A 23,697-nucleotide genomic window follows, 5' to 3' on the forward strand; every position below is an offset into this window, starting at 1 on the left:
TGGTCCATGTCAGAGCTGTCCTAGAGGTCTGTGTCCGAGCTGATGTGGAGAGGTCTCCGACAGCATCACCTTCACCTGTTCCTGCTTGGGTGAGGGTTCAGGTTGGGTTCCCACCCCAGGGCCTGGCACATCCCTCCTTCCATCAATGCTGCACTGGGCTCCTCCTGGGCTGTGGGAGCAGCTTGGTGCCCGGAGTGTTGAGGAGGAGGCTCAGAGCCACCGTCCTGCTCAGAGTGGCATTTGTGGCCCTGTTCGCTGCCACTCCCGTGCTGTGCTCCAGGAGCTCCCTCAGCTCCCAAGTTGCTTTGGAGTGCAGTAGCTTCAGAAGTATTTCTAAATTGGTCCTTTGTGCAGCTCCATAGGGGTTCCCAAGGGCATTCCATCCCCTCAACTCTGTGAGGTCAAAGCCATCGATATTTGGGTTTGCTTTTTTTTTTTTTTTTTTTTTTTTTTTTTTTTTTTTTTTTTTTTTTTTTTTTTTTTTTTTTTTTTTTTTTTTTTTTTTTTTTTTTTTTTTTTTTTTTTTTTTTTTTCCCTTTTCTATTTTTGTTTCTCAGGGGAAAAAAAAAAACCCTTCATGTAGTTGCAAGTATTTTTAGGAGTGTTGGATCGTTGGATCTTGGGAGACCCTTTGTGAAAGTCTGTGTAACTTCCAGCAGAAATCTCTTTCTCTCCCTTCTCCCAGGCTTTGGTTTTCAGGACAACCCCAGTTTGGAGCAGGACTTGAACACAGTATTGTAAGTTGTGGCTGGGGAATGGAGTTGAAGCACTGTTAGTCACTCAGTAAGTCAGCAGGACTCAGCATGCACTTCAGGTGTACCAGTGGTTTAAGAGCCAGATGGTATGTGGTCAAGTGAGTGATTATATGATAAATACATGATTCGAGGGGAATGAATCATGTTTCCACTAGAAACAGTATTTCTGGCATTTCTGAACTGAGGAAAATTTGTCTTTGCCGTGTTTAACAGAAGTCCTGTTACACACATAGGTCTCTATACACTTACTCACAAATTAGTTGAAACCAAAATCCTGATGATCTATGCTCAGGGCTGGTTCTTTTGCACCCATCCAATCCACTTAGTCTCCTGCTTGCATCTGCTGGCCAGTTTCAATGGCAAGAGCCATCCAGATCTCACTGTCCTCCCACTTCCTTGGCCCTGAGTCTCATCTGCAGGCTGCTGAAATACCCCTGCCCAGTCTTTTTAGAGACTTGAATTTGCCCTGACAATGCATTTGTCAGCACTTGGTTTTGGGGCCAGCAGAGAGTCCCCGGCTCAGAGGAGAGCAGGGTCACAGCAGCCTTGGCAGGAGGGATCCAGAGTTGCCTCTCTGCTGGTGAGGGAAGAACTGAGGAGAGCTGTGTTTTTAGGCACGCTGATGGAGGAGGGAAGGTTTGGGGATGTCAGGAGAGGCATGTGAGGTTCCCGCTCATGTCCCTGAGGGAACAGTGAGGCAGGGATGGCAGCGTGGTGGCACTTCCCTTGTGCTGCTGTCGGTTTTTCTTGGCTGGTTCCTAGGAAAATGGATTATAGCACATTCAAAATATTCACTACTGGATTTAATAATATTGCAAAAATAACTTATGTACAAAAATGAATTTTCTTCAGGACCTTGTGGTATTCCATGGAAATGCTTTCTGTTTATATGCCGGTGTTGCCAAGCATGTACTCCAAAGCCAGTTTCATGCAAGTCATCACTCTTTTAAACAGAATGCAAGAACAATAGCCTGTGTCATTAGCTTGGCCCCGTGCTGTCTGAGGACAGTGGCTGTGTGTTGTATCATTCCCTACCTGCAGCTTTCCCCTGAAGTTGTCTGGGTCATATCTTTGTGTTGGCATTGCCAGGGAGGCGCCTTGGGGAGCAGAGCCAGGGCTGAGTGGCTGGGAAGCCTTCTTCCACCACTGCACCTTTGCCAGCTTAGTTTGTTTTTCAGCCTCTGCACCTATAGAGACTGTTCTTCCCTCTCTATATGTCAAGGGTCTTCCTCCTCATCCTTTCTTTTGAGATGCTCTGGAACTTTCTGGACATTGCCTCAGTTGTAGAGTGGCTGGGAAGGTGGTGAAGGTCTCTCAATCCTGTCCTGATGTCTTCTCTGCAGAGCTGAGTGAGCCAGCCCAAATAAAAGCAAACCTCAGTCCCTGGGATTGATTGCCCAGCCTTACAGCACCCCCAGGACAGGCCTGTGGCTCCTCTGTGTTGTCAGGGAGGAGGAGGAGGTGAGAGCTGAATTTCAGGAAGAGTTCAGCCAGTGATGCCGTGAGGATGTGGCCATAAAGCACATTAACTTAACCTCAAGTGTAGCAAACACTCTTTCCAATTCCTGGTACAAAGATTAAAAGCAAGGCATGGAAACAAAACTATCCCTGGAAGAGGCTTCCAGTAGCATTTGGAAGAGTTTGGAGCTGGCAAAGTTAATATTCCTCTTTCCTCTCAAGCTTCCCTGTCATCTCTACTCTTCTGACTCTTGGTGGAGGGCAGATCATGCTTACCATATCAGTATCTGTTAGTATCTGACTGAAAATATGTGTCTCTTTTGAGGGTTGCACTGTTAGCTTATTTGCAAATGGCCAGTGTGATCTCAGCACCTCAATAAACAGCAGGAGCAAAGATCATAGAAACCTACAGTGGTTTAGGTTGAAATGGACCTTTAAAGGTCACCTGGTCCAGCCCCCCTGCACTGAGCAGGGACATCCTCAACTAGATAAGGTTGTTCAGAGACCTGTCCGACCTGACCTTGAATGTTTCCAGGGATGGGGCATCTACCACCTCTCTGGGCAACCTCTTTTGGTGTTTCACCGTCCTCATTGTAAAATACTTTTTCCTAGTATTTAATCTAAATCTACCCTCTTTTTGTTTAAAACCATTAGCCCTTGTCCTGGCACAACAGCCCCTACATCTTTCTTGTAGACCCCTTTAGGTACTGGAAGGTGCTCTGAGGTCTCCCTGGAGCCTTCCCTTCTCCAGGCAGAACAACCCCCACTCCCTCAGCCTTTCCTCCATAGGAGAGATGTTCCAAGATGAAGATGATTTAAGGAGTTAGCTATCCTGTCCTCTGCTTTCTGTCATTGGTTCTGCCTGTTTTCTTTCTGACCTTTCTGAATATATTGGCACCATCTCTGGGGTTTTCAGTGCTCTGCTTTGCAGGGAGAAATTAGGCTTGAATGAAGTACACTGGTCCCTTTTGTGAAGAAGTAGATGTTGTCAAGGCAGAGATTATATCTCAGCTTTTTCAATGGAAGAGTATAAATGATAAAAACCTTTTCTACCGTACCTAAGATGTGAGCATTAAGTCAATGGTGAGCTCTGCCTTTATGTCTTATGTCTTAAACAGTCTTTTTTATTAATCGAAGCTGATTAGGCAAAAATTTTGGACTAAGTTGAAAGCTTGCTGACAAAACTCCTTAGAGTCAGTGTAGCTGATAGGCACTAAAATGGTCAGACATTGCAGTATGGATTGCAAGCTCTGCCTCTCTCGTACTCATCCCTGGGAGTTTCTGTAGGAAAGGCAGAACTGTGGGGTGAAAAACACGGGTGTGACCCCTGCCAGCTGTGCCCTTGCACAGCACCCTGTGTTTTAAGGGTTCAACAAACCCAGCCTGCTGGAAGGTGTTGCCCTCCTTCAGGTCACTTCTTGCCCAGGTTAGGAGTGGACTGAACATCTAGGCATAGGTGGGGGTCTTCTGGTCCTTCAGGGATAGAGTGAGAGAATGGTTTTGTTTGGAAGGGACCTTAAAGATCATCTCATTCCATCCCCACTGGCACCAGCGTTATCCTCATAGGAAAACAGAGAATTTGTTAGGCAGTGCAATCATGTTGTTCCTGGCAGGTGCTGATGACCCAGTTCTTAATGACCCAGCACTTTGCTGGGGACTTGAGAGGGCTCTGCTTTCAGGAGGACAAAACATTCCCTGCCTGGTCTAGATTCCTGTGGAAGGGTGAGGTGATGCTTTCTGCCACCACCTAGCTCGAAGTCCTTCCAAAAGACAAGTCAGGACAGAGGAGCTGGAAACTGATGGAAAACCTAGGTGGGAAAACCAGGGTTTCTCATGCAAGGCAGTGAGGAAGTAAAACTGACTTCCCCTGCCTAATTAGGACAATAGACTGATTAAGTAATGAGAGAAGCCTTTCTAGTGTGAATGTACCATTGCAAGCCATTAATTAAAAGTCTTGCTAAATCCCAGGCTAGGCAAAGCCTTTGATAATAGTGTGCAAGAGCAAGAAATAACCATTGTGTCCCTTAGCACACACGCAGCCTTCTCCGCCTTCTCCACGGAGTTTTTAAAATAATAAATTTGCTTTGGAATAAATTATACAGATATGGAAACAGAGCAGAGGGGAAGCAACAAACAGGGCTTACAAGGAGCTAGACTGTTTCAGTCTTGCTGTGGCAGCATCTGTTCTTCCTTACTGGTATTTTGACTCCAGTTCTCTCATTTGTTATTTCCTTTTTGAGACAAATTTCTCCCAGGAGAGGCTGGATTTCTTCTGATTGATCATTAGCCTTACAAAACCAGTTGCTGCTGCTGAGCTGTTCCCATTGCTTTGACGGACCAGGCTTTTACAGTTTTATCTTTGAAAGTGATTCTTTCGCCCATTTGTAACAAATGTGTAAAGATACCCCTTTTTCCTCCCATGTGGAATGAAGACGAACAATCAAACTCTGACACCTTTTCCCTGGAATGTGGTTCTGGTTTGGAATCAACCCTTCTACCACAGAAGATAAAATTTGGCAGAGGTGGCTGGCATGAAGGCACTTCTGGTGTCAAGGGGAAGGGGGCTGTGCTGTAAAGTTGTGTACTGTGGTCCTGTGCTTGTTCCCATACAGCTCTAGGACTAGGGTGATACATTTGTGTTGTAAGGGTCCTTGCTGCAACCCTGGGGTGTTGTTGTACCAAGCCCTTGGCCACAAGCTGTCCTTAGCTGGGGTAAAGTTCTCCCCAAACTGGAATGGAAGGAGACAGCATGTCAATGAAGAGGGAGGGCTGAGTAGCCCTTTGCTGAGATTTAGCTTTCTGTCATGGGCATCTAATTCATTTTGAAATAGAAAGCTGACCAGTTACTCTACACCACGTCACGCAAGAAAAGCGCTTCTTTATTTAAAGAAGAAGAGAAGCCAGTTCCTGCGAAGCATTAATTTTGTGTTTGTCCTTCCACACACCCTTGCTTCTCCAATTCTGCTGAGACTGATCTTTCACTGAGGAAACAAGGAAGGTTGGGGAAAGGTGCTGTGTTTGGGGCATCTAAAGGTGCTTGGTTGCTGACTGCAGGATGGGGATGCCAGCACAGACAGGCGCCTGGCAGAGTGTTGCACTTCTGTCTTCAGAAACCAGCGGCCCTTTTTGTCCTGTTGGGTCTGTTTTAACTCTTGGACTTTCCTCAAAGCCGGGTTCTCAGTGTGTGCTTTTTAAAGTATTTGGGTTGGATTCAAATTGGCAGCCCAGTAAATACTGTAAGTAGCTGGTGGCAGAGCTGCATTTGTTGTGACATCCTGGCTGCAGTGCCACTAGCAGAGCATAACGTGTTCCCCTTTGCATTGGAGGGGCAGATGGTTGGCACTGTGTTGTGAGCGTTGGTGTTTTAATTCCAACAGTAAGGCAGGTAGAGTGGGTGCTCGTCCCGGGTCACATCTGTCTCTGCTGGGTCACTTGTGCTGGTTTTGCAGAGAGGAGACGGTCCTGTGTGCTGCAGGAGGCTGCCTGGGAGCCTGCCATGCCGGTGCTGTGTGTAGGCTGGCCATGCTGTGGCCCTGCTGAAGGCTGGGTGCTGATCCAAGAGCTGCCACACTGACAGGGCCTGTGGAGCTTGGCACGTCACTGCTGGGAACAAAGGCAATGGATGAGAGGATAGATTGTCCATGTGCAGGGTAGTGGGTGCCTGTCCTGTTGTCCTGCTGGGCTGTGCATTCCTGGGAACGGGAGAGTGGGGGAAAACAGGGTGGATTCAGTAGAGAGAATCACTCTTGCCCTCCCAGGCAACCTAGAGCTCAAAATAGAATCACGAAACCATTAAGGTTGTAAAAGACCTCCAAGATCATTGAATCCAACTGTTAACCTAACACTGCCAGGCCAGTCACTAATCTGTTTGCCTACGTGCCACATCTACATGTTTTTTATTAACACTTCCACCAGTTTTGTTGCCCTTCTTTGGACACAGATCACTTGAACGTTACTTGAACAAATACTTGAACATCTAATTGGGAAGATGGATACTTTGCAATCATGCTAAAAAGATACTGTATAAAAGTCTTCTGATTTGGGACCTTTTGTCCTTCTGATTGGTGCTGACTTTAAAGGAGATGAGGTCTCTGCTGGAGCGGCCTTGAAGTGGCACAGGAATAGAACAGGGGAAGCTGTTGTGGAAGTTCCCTGCAGTGTTGGTGAAAGGACAGCCTGAAATTGAAGTGTCCTTCAGTGGCAAAAGAGATCAAGGTAGTTTTGAATACAGCCTCTTTCTTACACCCCTGCCTGTGATCTCTGTGGCTGTGTACTCGTCAAAAATGGTTTTCAGTTTCCTGTTGTGGAGGGTGTGAGTGGTTAGAAAGCTCTTGTGCTGGCTTTCTGGGCAGGTGTGAACAAACCTCAGCGCTGTCGATATCCCTGCCACAAAACTGGGCCTGGCAACATTTATTCTTATCCTTCACCCTTGGGAAAGTAAGGCAGAAGATGTGATTTATTTAGCATGGTGACGAGCTGTGGGCTGTAACAGGAGCATCCTTTCCAGGGGACTGCTGCTGGACCAGCACACTTCAGACCCACCATGTGCTGCTTTCTCTCTCCTAGACAAAGAGATTTAGAGCTGTGGTACCTGGAAGAAGCTAAGATGTGTTCATTTCCATCTATCCTGCTTTCAGCTGGGATAGAGGTAATTTGCTTCCTAGTAGCTAGTACAGTGCTGTGTTTTTGATTTAGGACTAGGGCAATGTTGATAACACACTGATGTTTTAGTTGTTGCTAAGCTTGATTTAGTGTTTACACTAACTCAAGGACTTTTCAGCTTCTCATGCTGCCCTGTCAGCGAGGGTACTGTGGGGCACAAGAAGCTGGAATGGGACATAACCAGGACAGCTGACCCCAACTGACCAAAGAGATATTCCAGACTATAAGTCATCACACTCAGCATATAAATTCAGGGGAAAGCTGGCCAGGGGCTGGCTGAGCATCAGTTGGCAGGTCCTGAGCAATTGCATTGTGTTTCACTTACTTTGTATGTTCTAATTCTATTATTATTGTTATTACTTCCCTTCCAATTCTGTCCTATTAAACTGTCTTTATCTCAACACACGAATTTTGACTTTTTTTTTTTTTTTTTTTTTTTTTTTTTTTTTTTTTTTTTTTTTTTTTTTTTTTTTTTTTTTTTTTTTTTTTTTTTTTTTTTTTTTTTTTTTTTTTTTTTTTTTCCCTGATTTGCTTCCCCATCCCACTGGAAGGAGAGGGAAATTAGTGAATGTCTATGTGGTGTTTAGTTACCTGCTGAGTTAAACCATAACACCACCCCGTGTTCTGGTTTACTTTACTTCTGTCAGAAGTGCCTAGTTTGCATTTTAACAGCTTCATCAGGGATAACACTTCCTCCTCTTGAATAATGCTGGTGGCAGGATGTGAGACCTATAGATCAGCTGCCTGTGGAGCTATAGTTTCACCTCACATTGTATTAGTTTCTCTGTCTCATTCCTTTTCCCTTCGTTTAAAGTTACTTTTGCTTTTAGGTGCATTTCCAAGCTGTGGAAAGCTACTGACATTCAGAAACTCTCAACCTCCATCACCAAGAGCACAGTTCTTCTGCATTCTCTATCAGAAAGTGTATTATAATTCATTGTTCCACTAATACCCAAGTTTTCAAATGTTTAGGGGTGGCTTTTTAAATACATTAACTCTATTAATTCAGAAGGCACATCTGCTAATGCATCAAATATGGTCTTTCTGCCTCTTGTATTTCTGTCTTCCTCACAATCATGCTGTATTAATTTCTTCAGGGACTAACAATGTCTGCCTATAATTGTGGTGGTAGAAGTAAAAGCCAGCTAAAATTCAGAGCAGGACAAGGCAATCTTGATATGGAATTTGAAAGTGCTGCAAAATTATACATAAAAGAGATCAAGCACCTTTGCTTCTGCCCTTTCCCTTCCCTCTGAGTAGTAAATGACTTGCATTAAAACAGTTTAGCTGAACAACAAAACACAGGTAAATGTAAGCTGCAAAAAGACAGAAATAGAGCAAGAGGAATCCAAAATGATTTTGTGAAGCAGCGTGGTGCCTTTTAACATAAAGTCTGTGTTCTGAATCATTGTGCAGAAACATAACCCTTAGTCCATGTAAATGGATTTGGATAGCGTTTAAAAGGGAAGTGTGAGATGAAGTTTGGTGTTTGGGTTTGCTTTCAATGAGCACACTGTTTTTGGGGTCACCTCTGCTGTCATCTCAGTCCCCCTTTCCTGTGACACTCCCATGGAAATGGGCCAAGACAGTTTCACACTGGGAAGTGATGTAAAGGCAATGAGTGGGGTTTCACAGCATGGAAAATATTTGCTCTCTTCTGCCAGTCTTCTCCTTCCTTTTCCTTAATCTCTGAACATCTCCATGCATAATCTCATCTATAATGATAGCTGCATTGGAACCGAGAGGGTGGTACCTATTAATCACTTAATTAATATTTATTTGTTCATATAAATTTAATTCTTTTTCACCTAAGTTAAACACCAGATTTTTATTATTATTTTAGTTGTAGCGAGGGACAAGGTCCTCCCTGAGCCTCCTTTTCTCCAGGCTAAACACCCCCATCTCCCTCAGCTGCTCCTCATCAGACTGGTGCTCCAGACCCTTCAGCAGCTCTGTTGGCCTTCTCTGGACACCCTCCAGCTCCTCAGTGACTTTCTTATCATGAGGAAACTAAAACTGAACACAGGATTTGAGGTGTGGCCTCACCAATGCCAAGTACAAGGGGACAATCACTGCCTGTCTTCCTAGCTCATGGCTTCATCTAATTCTAATTTTTTCACACCATTCAGAAAACTTCCCTGAACAAGGAGTAGGGAAGACTATGGAAAGCTGAGCATGTGTTGGCTCTAGTGGTCTAGCCTTCTACAGTCTAATTCCTCATCTAATTAGCAAAACATGATAACTAGAGGGCAGCATTTTGTATAAACTAATCAAGACAGCCCAGTGCCTTGCAGGGTTGTGCAGAGCAGGTTGTAAATCAGGCAGTGCCTCTTAAGATTCATGTGGCTTCCTCTCCTTCTCTGAGTAGATAAAAGGAGCATAAAAGAGAGCAGGTATTGCTCATGCCAACTTTACACATACTTGGCTATGATGCTTCTTTCAGGAATGTTTCCTTCTCCAAAGAGCCAAATAAGAGCTGTCATCCTGAAAATGATGACTGATTAAGAAACTGCAACATGGAAATTTTAGGAGAGGGAACAGCATGTGACCCTTACAAAGGGCTGTAGCAATTGTGGAGGACAAACAACTGGATTTGGTTCCTGGTGCTACCTTTAAACATTCTAATGTGAAGTAAGCTGAGAGGAGCTGGTAGAACAGCTGTTTGTGCATCACTGATTGTGTGCTCTGGTTTTACTCCAACACCTTCAAGCCAAAACTTTGGAAGAGTTTCAGTAAGAAAAGTACATTGTAATTACACGGCGGTTAAAGAGATACCATTTATTGACAGAAGTGTATTTGGCCAAATTTTAAAGACTTTTTTTTCTCTTCTTCCATGTCTACTTCTGTTTAAGACCTGCTTTGCAACGCTGGCAGTAAAACCAAAGCTTTTTTACTTCAGAACGTGGAGGAAGATACTGCAGATTTAGGCTGGATGTACTTTGTTAGCACTACCATGGGGGAAGCCTGATTCTGATTTATTTGCAGAAATTTCACCATTTGGCAGTGCTGTCTGGCAGACTTCCTTTTGATTTTCAAATGACTGAATATTAGGATGGGTCTGAGTAGAAAGTTTTGTTTGAATGGGAACTTCAACTAAACATTACCTGTGAACTTCCGTGAGATCCTGAGGCACGCAGGTGAATGTTAAGAGTTTAGAAGAAACCAGTCGTGCCTGATCAATTTAATTCCCGTATCTTTTTGAAAAGTTTGAAATAGAACTTTTCCAAAGGCTTTTGTCTAAATTTAAATGGATTGTTTATAGCAACCAGCCAATAATATACTGAGCAAAATGTGCAGAGCGTGTGAAGCAAACAGGGTTATTAAGCCATGAATAAATCATTGGTTCAAATCAACTTGCACTAACGATAGTGCCCATTTAAAGAAAATGTACCACGTAATTCAAAGTGGTTTAGAATTAATAATAATAATTACATTCTTAATCACCAGGAGGCAATGTTTCTTTCCCTTGTGGATGAGGAAACCTTAGTAATGCAGGATTTATACTTCTCTAGATATAAGCCTCTAATTTCCCCATGGCAATCATCTTGGACACATGCCATTGTATGGGATTATTCCCCTCTGCTGAATGGGGAAAGCCAAGAAAGATTACAAATGTGGCCCTGTATATTGTTTTAGCAAGAAAATTACTTTTTAATTTCTCTACTATGGGGAATTGCTATGTCCAGATTTGAGTTTTGGTATTTAGAATTGGAACAAAAAGACAGAATTCACTGCAGACTGGAGAAGGTCGATTCCAGCTTGTCAAAACACTTTATTACTGCTGAAAAATGTAAATATAAGCATATAAGGTAAAACTGAACTTTTCAAGGCAGCTCCTTCTGGCAGTTGGCACAGGGCACAGGACCAGATGACCCTCGGGTCTGCTTTGATGTGGCTGTTCTCATGCTGAGAGTGTTCATCAACCCTTTGGTCTCCATGAGGTATTGAGAAAACACTACCTTAGCAGTCCTCTGTGGATTAATTCAGTGTGGTAAATATTGATGTTATTTGTCTGGCTTTCTGAAAACTTTTTGCTTCTAGTGATCCTCAGAAAGTTTCAGACATTATTTATAGAGAGAGCTCAAAACACAGGGTACTAAACCAAAAGGAAAGCAATCAAAATGTGGCCTTTCTGAGAGCTTGTCCAAGACACCATGTATTGCAACTCCTTGTCTTAGTGCTGTGGTTTCTGGGGAAGCCTGTTATTTATTATTTTGGAAATAACTAATTGACTTCATATGCTTTAGATATATACAAGTATATTCCCAATCAAGAGGGAGAATGTAAAGTTACTTTATGAGCAAGTACTTTCTGCAATTCTTACTTTTTATGGTGCTTGATGCTTTTCATCCTCCTAAAACTTGGAAGCAGGACAGTTTGTGCCACGGGATGGGATGAGATGGAGTTTGAAGAATAGAAAAGCACCAGAAACAGCTTCTTAACTCAGAATGTTGCCTACAACCCCCTGCTAAATATATTCTCCAAAAAACACTGTTAAAGTGGTGGTCCTGATGTTGTTGCCACAGGAGCAGTGTGAGTGTTCCTGCTCTCTTCAGTACACCGGGATCAGCCCTGTTGGCAGTGTCCCGAGTGGCAAAAAAAGGGGAAAGAGGGAATTTACCCTTGAGAAGGCAAGTACCAGGTGGGTTAGATTTCCTACAATATCAGATTTCTCACTGCAGTCCCTTTTCCTTGTCCTTTGCTGAAAAATAGAAGAAAGCACCAAGGGAGTGGGATAGAAATGAGAAAGAGAGGAATGGTAAGGACATGAAGGATTCCGTAGTCTGTGGGGTGTGGATTTATGTGCCTCATAAAAAGGCTCATGTTTGTGAATGGTTTTCTGCTTTTCCTAGTGAGAAGTAGTCATCCAGTTCTGTCCTCTTGAAGAGAAGGATAATTTATGCTCTCAGCATGAGTGCTATTCCCAGTTTTCCCAATTTTCCAGATCCCTTCAGTGCTTCTACCATGTCGTGTGAAGATTTCTTTTTGCCAAGAAAGGTTGGACTGGATGATCCTTGGGGTCACCTTCCAGCCTGGTATTTTGTAATTCTATGATCAAGAGTGCATGTTGGTTCTTGTTATTTTTTTTTTTTTTTACCTTATGTGGTTGTGTGATGTCCTCCATTAAGGCCTCTGTGACTGTATCTCTGGGAAAGGTGGGTAGATAGGTATTCATTCTCAGAATACTGTGTGCCAGAGTCAAAATCTGTGTAATTATCTAAATGACTGCATACCCTGTAGGCTGCAGAGTTGAAGAAATTCGTGGCTTCTGAGCTGGAATTTATCTAATATCTGGTTTTGTGTTGGATATTATGTGGGTAATTCACATTGTGTCATTCAAGTTTGCAAAATACATCTCCAGAGTATTGGGTTTTGGATGGTTAGTAATGAACATTAATCATAATTAAAGGCATGTCATTTTTTGAACTTTTGAATTCGTGTCCTCTCAGTGTTTATGTGACTGTTGCACCAGCTGCAAACATTGTTGTAAACACAAGACTACATCCATGGAAAAAAATCTGTAAATGATCAGGAGACTTTGATGGATACTGAAGTAGGGCTTCCCTTTCATGGCATTTAAATAGGGTTATCAGTGCTGTTACCTTCCCAACACATTTTCCCTTTTCTTCATAATACAGAGAAGAGCCAGCATTGCCTTCCTTTACAACAGAGCCCTGCACATGGATAACAATCCAAATTATTCCTGATACCATCTTTATGTAGCATTTGCACATTGCAGGAGGATGAGTAAGTGAGAGAGGGTAAATATTTAGAGCAGAAAAAGGTACTCTCATAGCCTAACTAGTGGGTGTGTGACATGGACACATCACCCCCAAATGTGTAGCAGACTGCACCGTGGTGAGGTGAGGCACAAAGCATCTTTCCCATCATGTGCCCATAAGAGGCTGGACCCTGTACTTCCAAGAATCGGGAGGGTTGGGTTTGTTTCCAGAGGGCTTGTTCCCACGCAGTCTCCAGCACGCTGCCCTGGCTCGGGCTGCGTGTTGTGAGCAGAGCATTTCAATCTCCAGCCCTGCCTATGGGGAAATGAAGGAGCATGTGTTTTAGGACCTACTGCTTCTCCTTGGAGAGGTCGCACTAGTTCAGTGAGAACTGTCTCTGGCTTCCCATGACACAGCAATCTGAGGGGAAAAAATAAGTGAATCCTGGCTTAAATGGATAATGTGAAATGCAGATGTGTCACTCTGCCTTGCCCTGCTGTCTGCAGGAACAGGCTGAGCCTCGTGTTGCTGCTGACACGGGTCTTGCATTGTTCACTGAAAGTGTCAAAAGTGGAAGGCAAGCTGCACTTTTTGGGTCCCTAGAGGGAGTGTGCCATGCCCTCACCCCCTGACTTCCCCAGCATCCCTCCATCCTTGTCCCCTTCCTCCCTCGAAACCAGTCTCCTGGTTTCGGTCTTCCTTCAGCCCAATCCTATATGCAAACAACAGAGAGAAATGGGAGTCACATCCATCTGCTGTCACATCCATCACAGAATGAATTCAGGCGTGGCTTAGGAACTTCAGATGAACTAGCAGAAGTTCTGAGCTTTTTTTTTTTTTTTTTTTTTTTTTTTTTTTTTTTGCATTGTGAGGAAGAATAAAATAGTGGGTTTGATATCTTCAGAAATTAAGGTTTTAATGCATAACTTCCTTGGGGAAAAAAACCCAACACAACACTTCAGTTTTATAAAGTAAGTAAAAGGGCTTGAAGCCCCAGGGAAATATTCTGCTCCCATTTTGTTCATTCAGAAATTTCTTCTTGGGTGATTCACTGTAAATTACATTTTCTGAAGTAATAGTGCAAAAATTGTGTTGTAGCAGGAGCCAAACACTCTTGTTCCAAACCAAAGGTTGTTTGTACAACCTATGTATTGGTGTGTGCCAGGAAGCGAGGAAAAGAGCAGTGACACTCCAGATGCCACACTTAGCCAATCCTCCCATTTTCAGGTTTTTTAAATTACAAAGTTTATTTTATGTTTTGGATGGAATAACACAGATCCAGATCCAACAAACAGTCTGTCTTCAGTGGCCTGATAAATTGTTCGTAATTTTCTGGAATACGTTAATTTCATTTGGGTAAGGAAAGGCAAAAAAAGCAGGCTTTTCACGACACTGCCAAATAGAAGATTAAGTCAGCATCAAATCCATTAGGGAATTGATTTTTCTATGTTGGCTAACACCATTTCAGCGTCTTTATCTTACTTTTTTTGTTTTTCTTGGGTTGCAATTTAAGTTACCCACCATCTCACTGCTGTATTGCAGCATTACATGGTGGCTGCTCTGCTTAAAACCAGGTTTACTGCCCTCTTAAAATTTTTTTAAAGGAGATTTCGTTAGTTTTATTTTTTTCCTTGGCAACTTTTTCTTCTTCTGCAAATGTACCATTTCTTTGAAAACTCATTTCTGGAACTATGCAATCCTAGCCATTGTTGTAGGCTACTGCAGAACATGTCTGCATCCCTGAAGTTGCCTCTATGAATTGTGCATGTATATGTGTCCATTATTATTCAGTGCCAGCTCTGAGTTTCCTTTCTGGAAACCTGTTCCTACTCTCCATGATGCACTTGCTTGCAGTTGTCTTGGAGGTCTGTTTTCCTCATTTTAGTTTCCTGTGACGGGGGGGGTTTGGAGCCTCATGGATAGAGGTTCTGGTGTCAGTTGAAGTCTAACCACTGATGGAGACTTTTTTTACCTTTGTAATATTTCTGATGTGTCTGCCTTTTCTGGATTCTTTGCTCATTTCCTGATCTTGGATTTTTCAAGTTCTACCAAGGAGTGTGTATGCTGGCAATTTCCCCTGCCTTTGCCAGTGTTGCTGAAGCAATCAGGATTTATGGGAAAAGTAATGGCTTAGAGGAGATTTCTGCTAATAACTTCTTGCCCACAATGAGATTTCATCTTTTAACCTGAGACACTGAAGATGAGTTAGTTTCACTTGAAGCAGCAGCAACCTCTCAAGAGTGTTGTGATTTTACCTCTGATTTTCTTGGTCTTTAACATCATTTGTACAGAAGATTATTTAAATGTTGATCATCAAAATGAAACCAATTTTTGCATAGGCTGATTCTGCCTTTTGTTGAGTAAGACCTAGTGGGAGATATGTAAGCAGCAGGAGCCTGAAGGGGAAACCAAGGCTGGACCTCAATTCTTTAGTCTGTTGTCTCTAGGAACAGGGGATTAGCTTTGGGCTCCGGTTACAAAGAGGGAATTGTCTGCAGGCTGTGTGTGACCGCCTCTGTTCCAACACAGGCATAAAGGAGACAAGGAACACTCCCAGTTTACCTGTTCCAGGAGGACAGTGGTGTGGTTTTTCTTATGTGGTTTGATTTGAACATTTCAGACACACGATGGACCTTTCAAGTTATCCCCTAAAAATCAGCTGGTGAGGTTTCCCTGGAAGAGACCATCAGGCGCTTTGTAAATTGACACAGGCTGCGGGCGTGGAAGCCTTGACAGTCCAGGGATGGACTGTGACCGGGTTCAGTTGCATCCAGTTTAGAGCATGGAAGATTTTCAAGTCAAGTGGATGCTGTAGAGTAACTGCTGGATGCAGCAGTCCAAGTTAGGAGTTAATCAAGGGCTCTTCTGATTGAGACCACTGGTGTTGAGAATTCCATGTTAACCCTCCTTTTGCAGGGCCAGCAGCTCCAGTCATTGCACCTCCAGCAGCAAAACGTGCCTCTGGTACCATGGTGGGGGAACGACTCCATATGGTTGTGTGGGGAGAGAAGTTCAGCATTTCTCATCTAAACTTCTCCTGCTGTGGGAGGTTGAGGGGAATGCCAGGACCAGTAAATGGGGATGTGCCTCTGCCAGTTTTATGCCACTTCTTTTGGTAGTTCTTGCGTATCACAGGCTCCTGAGCCTGCTCTGCCCAGGGCTGTTCGGAATGAAGTGTTCAGGGTGGGAGAACTACCCCAGAGGCAGAAGGTGAGCATGTCAGAAACATTTTTATTTCTATTCTGCCTTCCAGTGAATGACATCCTTATTCTTTTAGATATCAGTGAATGCAAGCCAAGCAGATCTTCTGCTGGCCGAGGCAGTGGCTCGCTCATGCTATGTGGCAATTAACTGGAAAAGTCCTTGCTTGAAACAAGAATGTCTCTGGTTTGTCCTTACATTCAGTTTTCCAATACGAGACTAGTTCTGACCCATTGAATGCAGAATTACGCAGTGCAATCACCTTCTGTCCTCTAAAGAAACAGAGAATAAAACCTGTCAGCACTGCACCCTCCCGCTGTGGGATAATCTGGGGCTGGCTGGCTGGTTATGTGCTTAATTTGTTTGGTTTGTCAGTGTTTATTTTGGGCCTGGTTGAGGCAAAATCCCCTCAGGAAATCATCATCCTTCGGCAAAATGTATAGCTTGGCTTGCAAGATGCTTTTTCAGCCCTGAGAACTCCCTGTGGTTGCTGTGGTACCTCCACAAAATCAACTCCAGGTGTGACTTGCATAAGCCTTGTGCAGTCCTGTCCCCTCCTGGCAATCCCAGCAGTTTTCATGGGTGAGACCAGTGCCTGGTGGTGTACAGAGATTTTGGAAGTGCTGATACTTGGTGAGGGGTGTGGCCTTGACCTATGTGGGAAGAAGGAAACGGGTGGTCTGGTCCAGGATGGCATTGCTGTCACTGCTGCAGGCCCATCAGCATCCTCCGTGTTGAGTACTTGCATATTATAAAGGAATATTGGAACACCAAGTGAACAACAATAAAATTCAGTCTGGTAAGATTTATTGGAGGATTTAAGCTGATACCAGATTAACATATTCATAGGGTTTTAGGAGCTGCTTGGGTATTAAGAGTTACCTTTTCATGTGAATACTTTGCAAGGGTCTGATGTCTGTTCTGTGCTAATGACTCAGTCTGTCTTTATAAGAGGTTGAATTTCTTTACATGGTGTTTTGAGACTGAGGAATGAAAAGAGGGAAAATGGCCCTTAATTTTAACAAGTTCCCATTTGGTTTAACAGCTGCTGTGAGATCTGTCTTGTCTTTTCCGCTGTATTTGCCACTTTGGCAGTGTGTTTCTGGCTGTCAAGAGTCATACAGAGTTTTAATGAAGTGCAACACTTTTCTTTTTCTTTTCCCCACAGCTGTTATTTGTCATTTGATAAAACTCTGCCTTGTGAGAGTTTTGTTCCTAAATAAATGATAAAAGGACAGCTAGTATCAGAAGGCAGTGCTGGCATGAGAGTTTCTGCTTTGTTGCTAACATAGGGGAATCCATTGCTCTCCTTTTAAAGGATGTGTTGTGGCTGAATTTGGGAAAGACTTTCAACTCCTGAGGGAACCAAAGTCGGCCTCTTCCCCTGTTCTGCCCTTTGGTGCTGTCCTGTCCTAGTTATGAGTTAAACTCCACGCCCTGCGCTCCCAGTGCCAAGACACTGACTTCTGGCAATCACTGCGGGTTTGTTTTCATTGTGATGCCAGTGTGTTTCTCCACTGTGCTCCCAAACGAAGGCTGTGAGACTTGCTGAGTCAGCAGACATGGACCTGTGCTCCTTGGGGTTCATCTTCTGCCCCTAGAGCTGGGAGATGAGGCAGTCAGAGCTGGGTGACGTGGCAGCCTGTGCACGGTGTGTCCCTGGGGAGGCTCTTGGGTGGTTCAGACTGGAGAGTTCGCTGCAAGATCTGGGCTCTGTTATTTTGTGTAAATCTCCTACTGAAGCTGCAAATCCCGGTTCCTGCTAGCTCTGACGTTACAAATAACCTTCTGATTCCTTAGAGCATATACAGATCTTGACTGAATCATTTCAGTGTTAGACACTTCACGGGGTTGTGCAAGAGTGGTCCTGCCAGGCTGAAGGTGACTCCCATGCTCTCAGAGCTGCCTAAACGAATGTACAACCAACACTGATGTGCTCCCATGCCTGACGGGGAAATACACACCATAGCACATCATGCTGCCAGCTCTGCTTGGGAAGCAGAGACTGTTTGCTGGACTCCACTTGCTCATGTGCAAAGCTCTCATCCACTGCCAGCAATGTGCCAAGGAAATTTTTTGACAGAATCTCTGCAGAGATCTTTGTAGTTCATGCTAAGCTCGCCTTGCATCTCCCTGTCCTCTCTGTGTGCTTCTGGTTACTTGCTTTTGGGGCTCCCTATGAAGGAGAAGGTGGACGACATGCTGAGAGTTTTCATTGCCTAGCTTGATACGTCTGTGTTACATTGCTGCTGAGGACTTGGAACTCTCATCCTTTCTAACCCTGCCAAATCAGCCCTGTCTCAGGAAGGTATTTTTAATGATATGTGATATTCCAGCTACCCTTAAGATTTCACTGTGATTTACGACATCAGTGTTTGTGGCAAGCATTTCTCACCAGAAGACTCTATATTAAGCCCATGCTTTGTTTCATCCTTAAGCCTTCTTTTAATTTGGAGTTAGTTCATAAACAAAATTACTTTATTGATGACAGATAACAACATGGGAATTCAGCAATTAAATGAAAAATAGCAGGGAATCCTGCTAAGGAGAGGAAATGGAGGGTCACAAATGGCTCTGAAGGGACTCGAAGGCAAGAATTAATGTCTTATGCTTAATGAATGACAGCTCTTTAAAAAATGCTGTTGTTAGATAAAGCAGTATGGGAGTGGAGAAGAGTGCTTTTCAGAAACTGCAGAGAGAGAGGTTTTTCTTTTAGAAATGTAGGAAACGACCATTTCTCTTGTCTTTGGAGAGGAAGGCAAATGAAAGTGTGACCTCTAAAATTCAAACACTTCAGGAGCAAAAGGCAGTGTGAAAAGCCGTAGCTCTTCCTCTGTTTTTCCCCTGACTGGGGGGATATCTCACACTGTCTGAAGGTGCTGTTCAGTTATTCCTTTGTTTCTGAGCTTACTCAGTCAGCATATGCCTAAACCCCTTTTTTATAGCAAGCAGGGTAGAATGGAGCGTGGATTTGGATAAGGGCAGTGTCTGGAAGTCACAGAGTCATAGATTCATCAAGGTTGGAAAAGACCTCTAAGAGCGTCAAGTCTAACCATTAACCCAGCACTGCCATGTGCTTGACTAAACCATGTCCACAGGTGCCACATTGAGATGTTTTTTGAATGCTTCAAGGGATGGTGATTCCACCACTTCTCTAGGCAGCCTGTTCCAAGTGAAGAAATGCTCCTTGTCACTAATTTTTAGGAGGAGATGCTCTTACTGAGGGGGATGGTCAGCCAACCTCCCAGGGTCCCTCCCACTGTGTTGTTGCTGATGGGTTTCATAGTCAAACCCTTGGCTATACAAACACTGAGGGGGGGAGCAGAGTCTCCCTTAACAGCCACCAACTGACTTAAAAGGCCCCTTTAGGGTTAATATTTAAAGGGTTGCATGCAGCCCTCTCCAAGCCTCCCTGGTTCCTGGTGGGAGTCAAGTTACATTTTACCACTTCCAGGTATGGTGGTGTGAATGTTAAGTGGCTTCAGAGAGAAGAAATCTCTTTGATTTATTTCTTGCTGAGAAAAGTTCAAAAAGTTCATTAGAGAGAAAAAGGGAAACGGGGAGAAAAGTTTTAAGGGGACCCTGAAAGCACCATCACTTGATGGTGATTATACAACTGTAAAAGTAGGCCTGCCCTTATCACTGCAGATGAGAAAGTAGGACTCGGGGGTATTTCAGGATTAGGCAATTGAGCTAAGTACGTCAGAGTTCCTTTGGCTTATGTGGATGGCCTTTTTTCAGCGTCTTTTATTCTTTCTGTGCTTTTTTTTCTTTTTTTTTTTTCCTGAGGGCAAAACATTGTTTGTGTGAGAGCAGAATCCAGTGATGCTCTTGTATCGGAAGCTGTTGATAGCAGAAGTGTCTGATAGCCTCATCAATTATTATCCACAAGTGTGAGCTCTGCCTTTGAATGTGTGTATTGCTGCCTGCAAGTCTGACTATTGACTTCAAGATGTTCCTCCAGTCACTGAGGTGTCACAGTCCCATGGAGTCTTATTTACCTTCAAGCCAGATGAATATTGTCCACCATTAGACTCCCATTGAGATCAGTGTTAGAGCACACCCCCTTGAACCATGTGTCCACACAGATTCGTGTTGGAACATGTTTACTGTGGACTTTAATGCAAAAACGTATTTTCTCTTTTCATAGACCCACATATTGCGCCTCAAAGATGATTAAATTTAATAAGTCATTAGGAATAAAACAGAAGCAGATGCCTCCCAGCAATACATTTGGGACTCCCCAATCCAAGTTTCTCATAGAATTGATCATTTCTTGTTTCTCTTTCTGTACCCAGCCTTGACATGAGTCCTGTAAACCCTGTGGAACATCTGGAGTGAAGCTTTTGATGGTGTTCTGGGAAACACTGTTTTTTGGACTCCTTTCTGGGAAAATGAGGGCATGAGAGGGTTTTCCCCCTCCCCTCCCCACCAGTATCATTATTACTCTTACTTAATCAACTGTTTGCGTTGGAGTTTTGCCAATGTAATTGTATCAGAGTCCATAAAGTGTTTGCAGGTGAAAGTAACTCTCCATGGGATTAGTAATCCAGTGGGATTAGTAAATAGTTATGAATTAACCAGGAGGTCTAGAACAGATTTTCTTTTACTTTCTATTCTTCTACTTACATGAACTGCTTCTCTCACAGTCCACATAGTCTTCACGAAGCCATCAAACCTTGGGGCTCTTTCTTTGCTCATCTGTAATATAAGGAATATTACTCCTCTTCCTAGCAGGTTATGAAGCTCAACCTTGGTTAGCTCAGCCTTTTTCCTTGCTGTAGGGCTGGGTGCTGGGTTTGGAGGACTGGCTATGAACAGGAATGTAAGTAGCTCCCTGTCATTTCCCGTCCCTCATGGCACCGTTTCTCTTCCAGCCTCATCCTCACTCCATGTGCGTACTGCGGCTGTACCTGCCTCATTGCCAGTTTTCAGCGTGAGGGCACAGGAGAAAACCTGCTTTTGTAACACTGGCCACCAGTTTTGGTTTTTTCTTTTTTTTTTTAAAAGGCCATCAGAAGAAAAGCCTCACAATTGCAGCACAGCACTGTAAGGCATACCGGGACTGTGCTGCAGCCTGCAATGAGACTATCACCTTGGAGATAATTTGGGTTCAAATTATGGTTTTTTTTTCCTAACTGTAGTTAGGCAATTCTGCTGTGCAGAAGTAGAATAAATATCTTACCATGATTATCACCCTGCTGCTGCTCTAACACCTAAGCCTGTATTTAGGTAACCTCTAATCAGTTCAGTACTTAACTGGCAGTACTTCACAAAAATTGAGCAGAGAGGAGCTGGTTTGTTACCAAGGCCATTTATGAGAAATCTGGTATATGCTCAGCATGTCTCCATTGACACCAGAGTGTGTTGGCCCCTGCCCATGAGTCTTTGCTTGGCCAGTGAATTCCTCACCCCAAGCCCAAATCAAGGAGGGACCAGCTATGATTTGGGGAGCCATCCAGCCATTGACTGATCAGATCAGTGCACACTTGGTATATGAGACAGGAAGACCCAAGTAGTTTAAGTCTGGAGAATAACCAAGGAAAGAGAGAGTAAGGATGGAGAGAAGCAGGTCTGCTTTCCTCCATTCCCTGCCAGTCATATTTCCAGCCTGTTTACTCAACACATTGTTTATAGCAAGAGGAAAAGGATGCTGTGCCGTTACACTGAGGACAGATTTAAGGCAAATCTGAGCTGTACAAAAAAGGACTGCTAAGGCACATGAAAGGCAGCTCTGTCAGGGCTGACTGCAGTGTTCATTTGGCTGTGAGCAAGGCAGCTTCCTGCTGTAAGCTGTGCATCCCACAGCTCTCTGCATGATGGCTCTCTTCCTTACATCCCTGCATTCCCCTTTCTTTGACACCTGCTTTCAGGACAGCTTTTCTTCATTAATAAACCTAAGATTTGCCCTGTAATACTCTAAGAAAAGTGCAGACTCGTACAACTTCAATTTCATGCCTTTCTAGACAGCTTGCAGGGGTAGCAGACTGACAAACCCACTTGCCCTGCCTTTGTTTCAGACTGGCCCTGCCTATGTGAGATCAGATTCTGGTTCAAGGAATGCCTTTGTTTACCCTCTTCAGAACAAATGAGAAAAGAATTTCAGCCAAATAGTCTGTATGGCATGGACTAATCTGTCTTGGCAGTGGCAAACTGAAATTTGTGAAGTTCCTGAGGAGGCAAGATCGGCTGGGCAGGGAAACAGCCCCCAGAAAAACCCAGAGAGGGGAAAACAGATAGCCCTCCTCTGGCATGTGAGCCCATCTCTGCCTCCCTGATATGAGGACAGTCCTCACCTCACACAGCTCCTTCAGTCCATCCCAAGGCTTAATCAACAGACTTGCCACAGGCTGCAAAGGTGTTGCCTCTAACAGACTTGAACAAGATTTGGTCCAGAATGAATTAAAGGCTAAATGTCCTTCACTGATAGAAATATAGCAGAAAAAGCTGGGACTAGAGAGACTGATCTCTGGCATGGCAAGGCTGGGATGTCAAGCTGTGAATTGTGCCAGGGTAACATCTGCTCCTTTGCAGTGGATGTCTGTGGGTGTAGTGACTGGTGCTGTCACCAAGGTTTAGTCAACAAACCATGCTGGCGAGGCACAGGGAGGAGCAGGAGCAGCCCCTGGGCTTAGCTGTGGTGGTTCAGCAGGGCTCTCCAGGGCAGTCAGAGAAGATTTTTATCAATAAAATCAGCTGTGTGTTCTCATCTGACTGTATGCTCTGCCTGACAGCTGCCTAGGAATCGGTTGCTTGCACACAAGTTCCTTTCCAGGCCAGAAACTCACTTTGACCAGCACCAATTGCAAAAGAGCATTATTAAGTCTATTAAGCCTGAGTTCACAGATTTTTTGCTAGAATAGTAACAGATGGCAAATGGTGGCAGTACAGCTGCTGTGACCAGGAGAGGATGGATGTTGGTTTGTCATTTCAATGGATGCCGGCAGTAATAATATTTGTGTTTGTACAGGGCTTTTCCTCTTTCAGAAGAGTTTACAAACCAGGTGAGAAATAATGGGCTTGGAGTTAACCTGGGCTGGTAGAGCTTGCCTCTGTGCCCATGTGGCCAGTATTGGAGGGTAAACATAAGGGCATTGGCCTGCACTCCCTAAACAGCCTGGATGTGAATTAGGCAACTCCTTAAAATCATGTAGTGCCACCCAGCAGGGGTTTCAGGCAGAAAAGGAAACAGCTGGAATTCAGAGGGTGACAAGGTATCTGAGGTGTCAAGAGTGAGTTTAAGTACCTGGACTCACTCTCCTTTGGCTGTGTGGGGTTTTGTTTAGACTCTTCCCAAAGACCACTGTCTCCCAAGAGAAGTTGCCTTAGGGGGTAGGTGTCCATCAGCTGTGGTGTCCTTGGAGAGTCAGACACCGCAGCCAGTGCCACGTGGGCTCAGCAAAGACTGACAGAGGTGCTGAGGCTTCCTCTTGCTCAGTGCAAATTGGAGGGTGGTCCCAATTGGAGGGTGCCTCCAACACTTGCTCTCCATCAGCCTTGCTCCGATGTGCTGTGAAGGCAGGAGGTGTTTCCAGGCCCATCTTTAGTCCAAGAACTTGGAAGTGATACAGGGAAGAACCAAGATTTTAAGTGGATTGTCTCTCTGTCTCACAGCTTTACTGCAGGCGATGAGCTCGGTGGATAAAACAGTGAAATGTCGGGAGTCTGGAGCACATAACCAGAAGGGGCACTTTTTAGAACTTTTTTAATATTTATTAAGAGCTGGATCAAGACCACCACGTATTCCTCTTCCATTGCTAGCAGATTCAATGGCCATAGTTGCATCCAGGAAAAGCATCACGCTAACGAAAGCTAAGTTTAGAAATTCAGAAGAATTGCAGCGTTGTGGTTTTGCCTCATGAAAAGGGTCAGAATTTCCAGGAAAACACAGGAAGAAG

The 23,697-nt window shown here is 44.1% G+C and overlaps 1 protein-coding gene across 2 annotated transcripts in view; it reads left to right on the forward strand.

Moving 5' to 3' along the window:
* The window catches only part of GPR50 (G protein-coupled receptor 50), a 45,157-nt gene that overhangs the window by 13,856 nt on the left and 7,604 nt on the right, over positions 1 to 23,697 (forward strand). The window lies entirely within an intron of this gene.

This window comes from Empidonax traillii, unplaced genomic scaffold, assembly GCF_003031625.1.
Source record: "Empidonax traillii isolate 1590-97213 ecotype Southwest subspecies unplaced genomic scaffold, ASM303162v1 scaffold237:size1322474, whole genome shotgun sequence".
NCBI classification, from domain to species: Eukaryota; Metazoa; Chordata; class Aves; order Passeriformes; family Tyrannidae; genus Empidonax; species Empidonax traillii.